The sequence below is a fragment of the Haliaeetus leucocephalus genome, unplaced genomic scaffold (genome assembly GCF_000737465.1).
Source record: "Haliaeetus leucocephalus isolate CR32 unplaced genomic scaffold, Haliaeetus_leucocephalus-4.0 Scaffold163, whole genome shotgun sequence".
NCBI lineage: Eukaryota > Metazoa > Chordata > Aves > Accipitriformes > Accipitridae > Haliaeetus > Haliaeetus leucocephalus.
The window spans coordinates 776,876-788,900 of record NW_010972599.1 but is presented as its reverse complement, the minus strand read 5'-3'; positions in this window follow the sequence as shown (position 1 = coordinate 788,900).

Below are 12,025 nucleotides of genomic sequence, written 5' to 3'. Positions count from 1 at the left end.
CCCGCCTCCGTCCCGGCCGCCGGCGGGGGTCAGGGCTCCCCGCAGGGCTCTGAGGGGGCGGGTGTGTGTTTTGGGGGTTGTTTGGGGGGGTTTTCCCCGCGGACCCCCACGTTCGGCTGCTGGCGAGTTTGCCTGCTTTCCGGCTCTTCTGCACCGGGAACGCGGTTGCCCTGTCTGGAGCCCGGCTCCAGCAAACGGGGGACGAAGCGCGTCCCCCTCGCATTTTAGGGTCCGACAGGTCCAGCCCTGCCCGGGGGCCGGAGGTGCTGCCCCTCGCCCCCGTGATGAGGAGGCGCGGCGGCCCGCGTTGATGTCATTGGAGCGTCCTCTGGATGGAACCGGTTCCAGAAGACGGACTATTTTAAGTACCTTGTAAAGTTTTCTTACATAAAACACACATCCATATACTTAAACACACCCCCCCACGCATACACACTGTAACGCGTACGTACATCGGGTTTTTAACTTGGCACCATTTTCCTAAAAGGTTTGAGAATGCCAGAAGTAGTAACTACGCTGCAGAGACCGTTATAGCTTCTCATTTGCCATTCATTTCTGAATTTCTGTTATCTGACGAGGATGCCAGCCAGCTTGGAAGAATGGCAAAACAACCCCAAGATTGTCCCAGGAACGGCGCAGGCCCCTTTGCTGGCGCCTGGATGGCATTGGGAAGGCGATTGGGAAGAGGCAGCAGCTGCCTCATTAGTAGGTCAGGGAAGGGCCAGCAGGAAAGCAGAGCTGCACTTCCAGCTCTTCCAGTCATATTGCTTCCCATAGAATATATGAATGCAATTACACTTTTTCCCCCCAGAATTTCTGTATGCGGGCCATGGAGCTCCCAATTAAGCGGCTCACCGGGGGCAGCAGGTAACTACCTGCGTATCTGACCGCCAACACCCAGACCGTGAACAAACCGGTCGTCACAGCGGGAAGGACTGGCTCCGTGCGGGGAGACTGCTCCCACAGACTGCCTGGAGTAAAAGCAAGCCGTCCGTGTTTAAAAGCACGAGAACCCCCAGCCACGATTTTCAAGCCCTCTCACCGTTTGCTGCCTCGTTTCGCGTTTTCCTACCGGGGCCGTTGCCAGAAGCTCTGGCTGGTGGACGGTGACAGGAGAAGCAGCCATCTGCCTCCACTTGCCACGGCCGGTTGGCGAGCGAAGCGCTGTGCGTCCAGGGGGGACCTCTTCCCTCTGCCCCTGTGCGTTTCTTTAGTCGAGAAGCCTCCATTAGCAACGCATGAGAAATCAGGATGGCGAAGGTGAGGCGGAGTGTCCCGGAGGCCGGCAGCTGGCTGCGGTGACGGTGGAGGTGGCCGTGGTCTGCGCTAGCCGTCGCCTGCCTTGTTTGGGAATTGTCTTGGGGATCGGCTCCAGGCTGTTCTGCCAGCTCTGGAAACCCCCAAAACATGTCACTTGAGTGATGTGTTTATGTCACAAGCACTCTAAAATAGCATAATTACACGTTGTTTTCCCCGTATTTTGGTAATTAACTGACAGCACACAGAAATCTGGTTTAATTAACGACTTTCTTTAAGTGAAATTCTGTTTGCTGTTTTAAGTGAAATCCTTTCTTGTTTTGGGGGCACTTTTCTCAACGTACCTGGGATCCTTCCCCCTCATACAGTCCTCAGAAACACATTCCCTGGAAGACCCTGCTGTATTTGCTGTTGGGAAGACAAAAATTCACAGATGCTGGCAAAAGAGGTGGGTTTCCAGCACAGTCCTCTCCAGCAGCCGGCCATGCCAGGAAGAGTTGCTGGTCCCATCTCCAGATGGACAGCTCTGTCCAGAGGGCCTTCTGCGGGGTTGGGGGGGGGGTGTCGATGATGAGCTCCGAAAGCACCTCTGGGTCTGCCCGGGGCCGGCGCTGCTCAGAGCTCGAGCCAGGAAAGGCGCTTGACACAGAAAAAGTATTTTTCCTCTGAGATGTTTTTCATTAATGGAGCCTCGCAACAACAGCGTGAGGTTGTACCGGGAGCCCTGTCCGGGGGTGCCAAAACCGCCTGTGCGAGAGAGGGTGTTTCTGGGGACATCACGGCATCATTATCTTCCATCCTGCATTGCGGTCGCTTGCATAAAGCCTCGCAGATGTGAAACATAATGCCAGAGGAATGTCTGGTTTGACTGAGTTACCAGGAGTCTATTTCTGTAATCCCCAACTAGAAACAGTTTATTGAAGTCCTCCCAAAACAATTTACTGCGGGACGGACTCGCTGCCAAAGGCAGCAAGCATTTGGCCTGGTGAATTCGTCGCCACAGAGGGTGGCCGCAACCCCTCGCTCATAAAGACAACGTGGTTTTGAAGCAGCAGATTTTCGGTCTGCATTTGCAGGGGAGGTAGCAGCGGTGCCGATGGCCTTGCCGGCACTGCCACGGTGCTTGCGGACCAACGTGTGCAGCTTTGGGGCCCGATCCTTCCCCTTCACTCCAGTCTTAAGAAAATAATTTTCCATTGAGGCTGTACGCCTCGAGGCCTCCCGAAATAGAGCTGTTTTGAGTGTTTTACACAATGTCTTTGAAAACTGTTTCGCTCACGACTGGTGAGTGGGAGACGTGTGCGTGCGGATCTCGCAGGGCTGCGGTGGAGCGTGTCAGCCCCACTGGGTGCCAGCCTCCTCCTCCTCCGTCCCAGCGCAGTCTGGGTTGAAGCTGCGGCACAAGCAGAACATCACAGGGCATCCAGGGCTGGCTCTGGGCTGGCGTGCGGCTCCCCATGTTGCAGGGTGCCTGTCGGAAGCCGGGTCCCCCCCCGTGCCGGGACGTGTCCCCAGGCGAGTTGCTTTCCCCAGGGACGGCCACTTTTTGTCTCCCTCTTTCCTCAGACAGCCCGGGTGAAGTCCTGGTTTGCAAAACACACATTTAATTTCCAGAGGTGACCAAGTCATATTTTGCATTCATTGCTCTGAACTAAGTCCAAGTTGTAAAATACAGTCCCTTTTTGGCAAGAGGGCTGTTAAAGCTTTTTTTCACGCTGAAGGGACGGATGATAACGGACGGAGTGCGACAGCCGCTGAGGTAGGGCCTGGGCACGCTGCCCAACAATCGCCAGGAACAGTTATCAGCATCGTCTGTTTGTCCAGCCACTCATATGACAGTGACCTTCCTCTATAGCTGGCTCAGCGACGGGTGTTGAGCAGTTAGCAAATGCCAGAATACAAGTTCAGAAACAAAATCTCATGAGAATTCTGGTTATCTCCTGGGTAAAAGGCTCATACCATACTGCAGGCTTCAGAAAATAGTGGTAAAATTAGGAAAAAACAACTCATGATAGTTACGAATTTGCAAAACTCTTCTTCTATGTGACAGTTGCTGTCATTAGAGGTAAATGGCAGGGAGAATAAACCCATTAATGCAGGATGTTAATTGAAAACAGGACTTGTGTAGAGAATGGAGTTTGTAATTACGAGAATAGTTATTAAAATATCATTTTGTTTTTAAAATGCCTGACTTTAATACAGAGTATGAAGGAGTTATGTTTTTAAAAGTTAATTATTTCCAGTGCTTCAAAAAGGGAAGTCTAAGCTGAAAATGATATACCCAAATTGTTAAGACACTTTTTTAATTATCCGTTTTAAAACACTGTCATAGAATATCAGCTGAACCTTATTTTCACTTTCACTAAGAAATGTGCTTTACTCCTGTGTAGATTCTGTTCCTTTTCAGGGCTCTCTCTGGAGCTGTGCTCCAGGTATGTCCATGGTGGTGGATCACAGCTCCAGCCTGTGCGTTTACAGGGGCTCCCAGATCACATTTTTGACTGGCCATTTTGGCCTTTTGGGGGCTCTGGCTGTCCCACCCATGGCAGCATCAATGCTGATGGCTTTCTTCATGGTCTCCCAGTCCTGGTGTGGTTTCTCGGGCGCGATGCTGCACTCTCTTTGCTGCCTCCCCTCCTGGCTGGGCTCTGCCCAGGGCCCCGAGGTGCGGGTCCAGCTCTGCACCCAGGGGTCTTCTTCCTTCACCTCTTTTTGGAGCCCCAGGCTGATGGGGACCGGCGCTGGGTCAGGCTGGCCGAGAAGGGGGCACCCATCCGCTCCTCTGGGCTTTGGGTGCTTTGCAGCCTCCTGCCACCTCCTGAAGCCTGCACCCGGGGAGGACTCAGCACCGCAGCCACTTGCCACTGCCAAAGCGGTTGCAGACATCGTGCGAGAATCAGGAGAAAACAAAGAAGAGCATTTTTGTGGGGAGTAAATACTGGTTAGAGCCGGGCACGTGTTGCGCAGTAAACAGCTCCTTTGGCAAAGCAAGCCGCATGGCAGCATCTGCAGCACGGGCGCCTACAGCTCGTACGTGTGGGCTTCAAGTTGTTCATGCAAGTACTTACTCCAGGGCTCACGTGCATGTAGGCGAGCGTATAACCAGCTTGTGTGCTGCGCACACTGGTTGTGCCTGGAGGTGTTCCCCAGTTATAACCACTGCGAGAGCCCGGCGATGGATCTGCTGGCCTGGTGGCCACCCTCCACGAGCCCAGAGGTGCCAGGCACCTGCCCGCACTTCTCTGCAGCGCCGGCGTCCGCCGTGCAGGCTCGCCAGGTCCTCCGGGGATCATGACAGAAGGCGAAACCTCAACAATCATGTCGGGAGGACCCATATTTTCCGTCTCTCGATGACTTACTGAGGAGGGTGTCAGAGCTTCGACCCCTCTTGCCCTCCCTGCAGTGCTCCTTCGCTTTCCGCAAGGCTCTGCTGGAATTTAGTGCAAACATAGCACTTATGTACACCCAACGGTACACACAGCATATGCTTACCATATCCAGTCAATTAAATCATTGTGGAGAAACAGGCAAGTAATAAAGCACAATGAATAATATAGTCTTCTTTGCAGCATTTGAAACACAGTAAGCAATAAACACTGATTTGACAAGGAGTAGTATTAAATAAAAATGCCCAAACTGTAGTTCAACCTGCACACAGAATGGAGGAAAAGCTGGGGTTTTTTTCAGTTTTAACTAAATGGGATCTGGTTCTTCAATATGAAAAAACTAGATTAAAACTGAGGTAAAATCTGAATCCCATTAATATTACTAGTATATAAAAATACATTATTTTTTGGATGAGAGAGCTTTAATAATAAGAGGTATCATAAAGAGAGAAATCAAAACTGGATTGTATATTCACCAGATTGTTCAATACAAAAGCCAACAAAATTAGGCCATATTGATGTGATAAGCAAGAAGAAATATATTAGTTTCCAGATCACAACATTCCAGTATAAGATATCATTGGAAAACCAAGTCAATTTTTATATCAGTCAAATTCCTATTAAATTAGCCCATACTTTTCAGCAAGCGAATCTACAGAACTGGCCCCTATTGACATATTGATAATGAGGTGTAAATATATCGCTTTCTGGTTCACAGCGATTCAGCAACCCACCAGCACTCACTAAGAGCAATCTCACCCAAACTCTGCCACAGTCAGGCCGGGTGGGCAAGTGTTGCCAGGCTCTTGGTAGCCACTGCAGCCGGTACCAGGTCTGAGGGCAGCAACACCAAGCAGAGGCAATGGTTGAAGCTTTCGCTCTGCAGCCGTTGAGCTGAACGTCAGTCTGATCTTTCCACCTGTGCACCAACCAGGAAGGATTCAGTTATGCCAGGTTGGGGCTGTAAGGGTGATGTAAGTCTGTACTCACTGCACTGAATCCTGGTTTAAACAAGAGAGGGTCTAGGGCTTGAGCAACAGTTGTGTTTAGATCATGGGGGTCGGGATAAAATCCACGTTCTTTGCCCATGCAGGTGTGGGCTGCGTCACGCTGATGGCAGCCGCGTAGCCCACGGTCCCCGCTGGATAGGGTGCACTTGGATGGTGCAGAATCTGTACTGTGTCACTGAAGAAGAAAACCTCCACTGCTGCAAATGGAATAAGTGTGGATTAATAAGAGCAAGCAAGGGGACAATTTTCTGATCTTAAGTCTTCAGGCTGTGAGGCTTGGATGTGTTTCTTTGAAGCCAACAGTAACTTCTACGTGAAGGGGCAAGAATCAGTTTGGCTGAATTCCCAGTTCCGTGGGAATTTGACATTGTTTTGTTAAGGGTTTTAAAGAAATAAAAAGCTTAGTCTAATTTTTTTAAGAAATGTAAAGTTTTAGTCTTCCTCACCTAAAACAATGGTCACATAATGGCTTTGTAAGAATTTATTCTCTCTGCTGTATGAAGATCTGATTTAACACACACTGGAATAGTCTTGTGTGTCTAATTTTTGTTCAGCGTTATATCGAAATACTTGGACATTGCAAGCTCACAGCAAACTAGACTAGCATTTAAGAAAATCTAGACCAGTGAAAACCTTTTTGATAAATGTGACCAAGAAAGTAGTTACTAAAGTAGTAAAGCTGCATTTGTGTGTTTCACTGTCAAGTATACCATACCTTGCAGCAGGTAAGCATCTGGACAGTGAGTTTGGGAAATCTATTCAGTGGGAATTAGAGCAGGAATTAGCTGGATGTGCTGGTATACTGAAAACCACAAACACAACAAAACTCTTGACCCTGCCTTACAAGATGCTTACTGGCATGGTCAATGCCACAGAGATAAATGCAGCTGGCAGAGAAGAGCCCACTCCCAGGAGAGCAGGCAGAGATGGGTAGAACAGCAGACAGGGAAAGGGCAGGAGGAATGGTTGTGTAGATGTGAGAGAGAATGGGTTTTTTTAAATCTTGTCAATATATTAGCAAGGCGGAATGGGCAGGTCCACCCGCTGTCACTACCAATGCATCCAGCCGGTACTGAGACTTACTTTGATGAAGGAATCAGAGGAAAACTTGGGAAACACCTGCTGTTTAAGGCCTGAGTTAAATGCTGTTATTAATAATGTGCTTCATTCTGAGGGGCATCCAAATGACATAAGTCTGGGAAGGTAAAACGAGGGGGAAAATTTGCTGTAAGATTAATGAGCAAAATACAATTAACTATTCTCAAAGAACAGGCAAAGTGCTAAACATTATGACCAACATTTTGCCGGAGTTCCCTGAAGATGTCTGTGACCCCGTGGGACTGCACAGTTGCTGGCAAGGAGCTGACTCACAGCCGGCCCGGAGCGCGGGGGGCCAGGGGTCCTGGCCCCATGGCCCGCCCCTGCTGTGGCTGACAGAGTTTGGTGTTTCCAGTGCACCGAGCCGATGGCGCCGACCCTCTTCGGAAGAGCCGAAAGTGGAATTTGGGTCTCCCACATCATAGGTGCAGGAGGTAGCGGCAGCTTTCCACCCGTGCACAGAGTGGGTGTCTGGGGGCTCCACGCGTAACTGCAGTGCCGAGGCAGCAGAGCAGCCTGACCCGGGGGTCATCCCAGAGCCCCAAAAGCTTGGGTCAAAGTGTCCAGCGCTGCAAAGGCTCAAATCTTTTTTGCAGACACGTACTGTGTGCATAAGTCCTTTCTAAAGCCCTTTATTTAACTCGCGCCTGACACTATGGGTCACTATGGGTCAGGATCTTGCTTTTTTCAAACATTACATGTTATTGGTACTTTATCTAATTTAAGGTCCAAACTGAAAAATACTCCTTGTTCACCAAATTCAAAGTCTTTTTGTGTGTGTGTGTTTTCTTTTCTGTTTTTCTGTGGGTTTTTTTTTCTGTTGCTACTTTCTGGTTCTGAGCAATCTCTTCTTTCTCAGTCTCAGCATCAACAGGATAGGAAGTTTAGAGTCCGCTGAAGGAGTTACCACGACGTATACTGGTTTGTCTTCCATGAGATGAACCTGGGACTCCATGTAGAATATCCTTTATAGGAATTTGTTCACCTGAGTAATAGCAATAAACTCCTGTCCTGAGGGTTTCTCAGTTATCCTTGCTCCTGACACCCACTGCCAGTGAGACTTTCACTTTGCTCGGTTTTTTTATTAACAACAAATTCTTGTTGTCCTTCGGTGTATGATGCTTTTTCACAGTTATTTTTAGGTTCGTTTGCTGTCATGTGGCTGCCTAGCAGCAGAACCACAACATGATGTGATAGATGTATGTGTTCTAGATGCTCTTCTAAGACAGTGTTTATGTTCCTCTACTTGCACTAGTGCAGAGGAATAAAGCAGTTGTTCTGGTATTTTTCTATGATGAAAATATACACAATAATTACTGAATTAATTATTGTTATAATTCAGTAATTATACTATTACTGAAATGAGATAAAATGTAAAGCTTCCAGTTCCCTATGAGCTCAAATGTAGCCTAGTAACAAAAATTAAACCCGATGGTATTTTTTGCAAGAGCTACTAGCAGTAGCCCTCATTTTGATTTTCTTTATGAGCCTGGGTAACAAAGTCCATTTTACCACATGGATCAGGAAAGTGGCAAAAGGTGGTTTTACATGTGAATATTCATGGTTTCTGAGGGGAGAGCACGCTGAGTATAGTGGGGCTCTGATTTGCCCAGGCCACCCTTCTCCTGCTCCTAATCCACCTTGGCGTCATTTAGCACCATGCCTGGCATGTGGGTTTGGGTGGAAAGCAAACTGTGGCCACTTAACTGTGAATGGCTCAAAATTAAGACCCGTGCAAGGGAAGGTCTGTGCACTGCCAAGGACAAATGACAGTTTCATGGTTCTTCAGCCACACGTGAGGCAGCTTGCCCCAAGCTAGCAGGAGGAAAGAAGAGACCAAATGGATGTGGGACGGAAAACCCCTGCTCAGTTTAACCGATTTTTGTCCATGCAGAAATCAAACCTTTCAGCAATACTAGAGTCAGCATTATACATAGAAGAAATTGTTGCCTGTTGTAATCTGCAACAATGAGCGATCGTTATTAAGTGCAAAAAAAGCACTTGTCAATACGAAGCCACATCTCCAGGTCCATTTGGTTGTACACAATTTTATCCTAAGAATAAGGGGCTACAAACCTCATCCTGTAATGTCTCAAAATCATTTATTGCCAGAAGATTTACATCTTCCTTTTGTCTGACAAAACATTTATGCTTTGGATTCCAGATGTAACCTGAAGAATATCAAGAACAGAGAAGCAAGAGATTCCCCTGGAGAAAATAGAGCACTGGAAGCTGAAATGCTCTGTAGTAATTTGAAGTAAGAGTTATGCTTGATTTAAGATGATGAGTATGAGCCTTGTCTTCTTGTTGTGTAATTTCATGCAATCAGAAAATATCCTACTTAATATTTGTAATGATATTGTGGTTCAGACTGGGCTAATGAGCATGTCGTATGATACTTATCACCAGAGGGTGATGTGTTTCAGTTGGGGTATATGTGTTTCCAAAACTTTTCCAGGAACAACAAAGAACATTTGTTCCAAGAGAGAGCTTGTAATATCTCTTCCTTAAAAATATGACGCTTAGTAAGCAAACTGGGGGAAAAAAAAACTCTTATGTATTATGTTTCTGCATGCTGGGGACAGACTGCAAATGTGGAATAAGGTTCAGAGAATAAGTTAATGCTTTAAGAAATAATAATAATGATGATAATAATGTACTTTTGCAGGGTTGGGGTAAAATATTTTGCAGAGTATTTTTATCAGACATTCTCTGAACAAATTTAAAGTGTCCTGCTGAATGATCTATCCTAACGAGACTGCTGTGTTTGTTTCCAAATCAGCTTCCACCTTGGCTTCACGGGTAGGTCTGTAAATTAAAGGCCTGTAAAGAAAGCAGGAGCATTCCACTGTCTGGATGGCTTTATAATCTGTGTAATCCTGTATAATTGTGCTAGACTCTGTCTTTCTGAGCTTTACAAAAAACCTCCTATTTGCCTCAAATCCTGAAATGTTAATTTTCATCTCTGATTAAGCTGAAGACCAGTCGAGGCTCCTTTTATTAAGTCATGCAGACTCCTACCTGCTTCCTGAGGGCTAAATTTGGCTGAGAAAACCATTGTAATATTGTGTAATTAATTTGCCAGTCAAATAATTTCTGCAGGGCTGTAATTTACTTATCTGTCTGCAACCCTAATGAATCTCCCAGTTCAGTACTTTAATCCTGTTTTCTGCCTTTTTATCTCCTTTTTTAACTCTAACTTTCATAATTCTTTACTATGGGCTGATTTGTAACCTGTATTTTTGGGATGTTCTTATGATGTTCTCACCAGGAACAACAAAAACCAGCTAAACACTTAGACTTTGTAGTACGCCTTGCATGAGTGGGAACTAATGAAAGACGTCCTTGCTTTATTCCTCCATTTCACCACATACAAGGGAGTTAATTCAATAAAAATCAAAGATGTAAAAATAGAGGAGAAAAAACAATTTGTATTTGGAGGACTTAAGATTATAACTTCATTCAGATTCAGTCTCACATATGTGCAGAACTTCCTAAGGGTTATTCTGAGCACTATATTCTCTGATGAGTGGCAGTAGATAAAAACTATTTGGTAAATGCAACGCCGGAATTTTTTTTAGATGTTTAACTTTGCAAATCACAAGTCTGTCCTCAGTTTTTTCCTAACAAACACATTTATTATTTAAAAAGGTTTGGTAAGTGGCATAAGTAAGTAGTTAGGGTGTTGTTCATAATCTCTGAAATTTGCCACTTTATGGTTTTCCTGATCTCTGGAAGGAATGTTTTTTGCAGGAGGATAGGAATGCTAATAAAGTATAAATAATGTAAGAGATTCATGAATATCCTGCAGTGACTTGCTGGATACTTGCAAACAAATGGACAATACGATCGTATGATAGAAGAAAAATAACTTTAGCTATTTATTTATAAGTGGCTGATGCCATTGCCACGGGCTCTAGTGCTTGGTCAAGACTTAGAACACTGCCCAGAGGGCTGCAGTCGCAAAAACAGAAGGAAGGCACATGCAGGGAGCAGAGACCTCGGGCAGGCCAGGCAGGTTTGCGGTTGCACAAGGCAATGAATGTGTACGGCTGAGCTGGATCAATGGAGTGAATACTCTTCATATGTTTGTTTCGTACTGCTATGCTTTGCTTCTGTATTTTGTTGAATGAGAGTGTTTATTTTAAGAAGGAATTTTGAGCACAAACATTTAATCCTGGAAGCAAGTGCAGTGCTAGGAAACTGTATCAGAAAGAAATGCAGGAATGCCTATGTGTCTCTTCAGAATTTCATTGTGATCATTCTTACGCAGTCCGTACATTGGGTAACTTTGAAACTGAACTCTTTTCGGGCTGGACTACAGAAATCCGTCAGCTTGGAGAAGAATTGCTGTGGAAAATACAGGGTGAATTTAAGCATGCCTCTAATGAGAAACGATGGAAAATGCAAAAACTTGAGGACATTCAGTGAAAACCGTGTCCCCAGGGACAAGGAAGGCCTCCCAGAAAGGCTTGTAAGGTTTGTGAGGTACCAGGAATGAGTTAATCCTACCAAGGAATGCGGAGGAGCTGCCAGATAACAGAATGACATTGTTTTTCCCTGATGTCAGCACAGAAACCCAAACACAAAGAGGTGAATGTAGTCCTCTGAGAGAGCTGTTGAGAAAGCTGAATGTGGAGCTTGTGCCGTGGCATCCAGCAGCATTAAAAACTGCTCGGCACAGGATGACAAAGTGTTTCCTGGAACCAGGGGCTGCCTCCAGACATCTGGGCAAGACGGGCGCTGTGGGCGACAGTCGAAGGATCATGAGATGTGCATGTGGTGGCGCTGGGAGCTGTATCGCTGCTATGGCAGCCACAGGGTTCCATTGCTGCCTCCTGAAGTTTTAAGAACGTGCAGTTCTGGTAGGCTTGGGTTTACCACCGAGTCGATTTATAGCCATCTATGGGTCATTTTGTTTTACTTTACAGCTCAGTGTAAGGCATCTTATTTTCTCCCGTAGCATCTACATGTTGAGTCTTGCCTGAATAATTCAATTTATTCTGTATTTGGTAGGTGGTGGTCTAGAGGATATTTAGATCTAGCTGCAATAGAAGCGTTGTTTCACTTTAATATAGGCAGCACATAAGCTCTTGTATTGGTTCCACAGGGACAGTAATTAAATACTTGCTGATATGCTTTGGATCTGTAGCTGCTCTTCTCAGCAGCTTGAATGTGCTTTGCCTTGATCCACTGCCCAAACGGGAAGTTTCACAATTGCACTGACTGTCCATCAAGGCTGAGAAATCCATAAAGGCATAGTAATATCTGTAT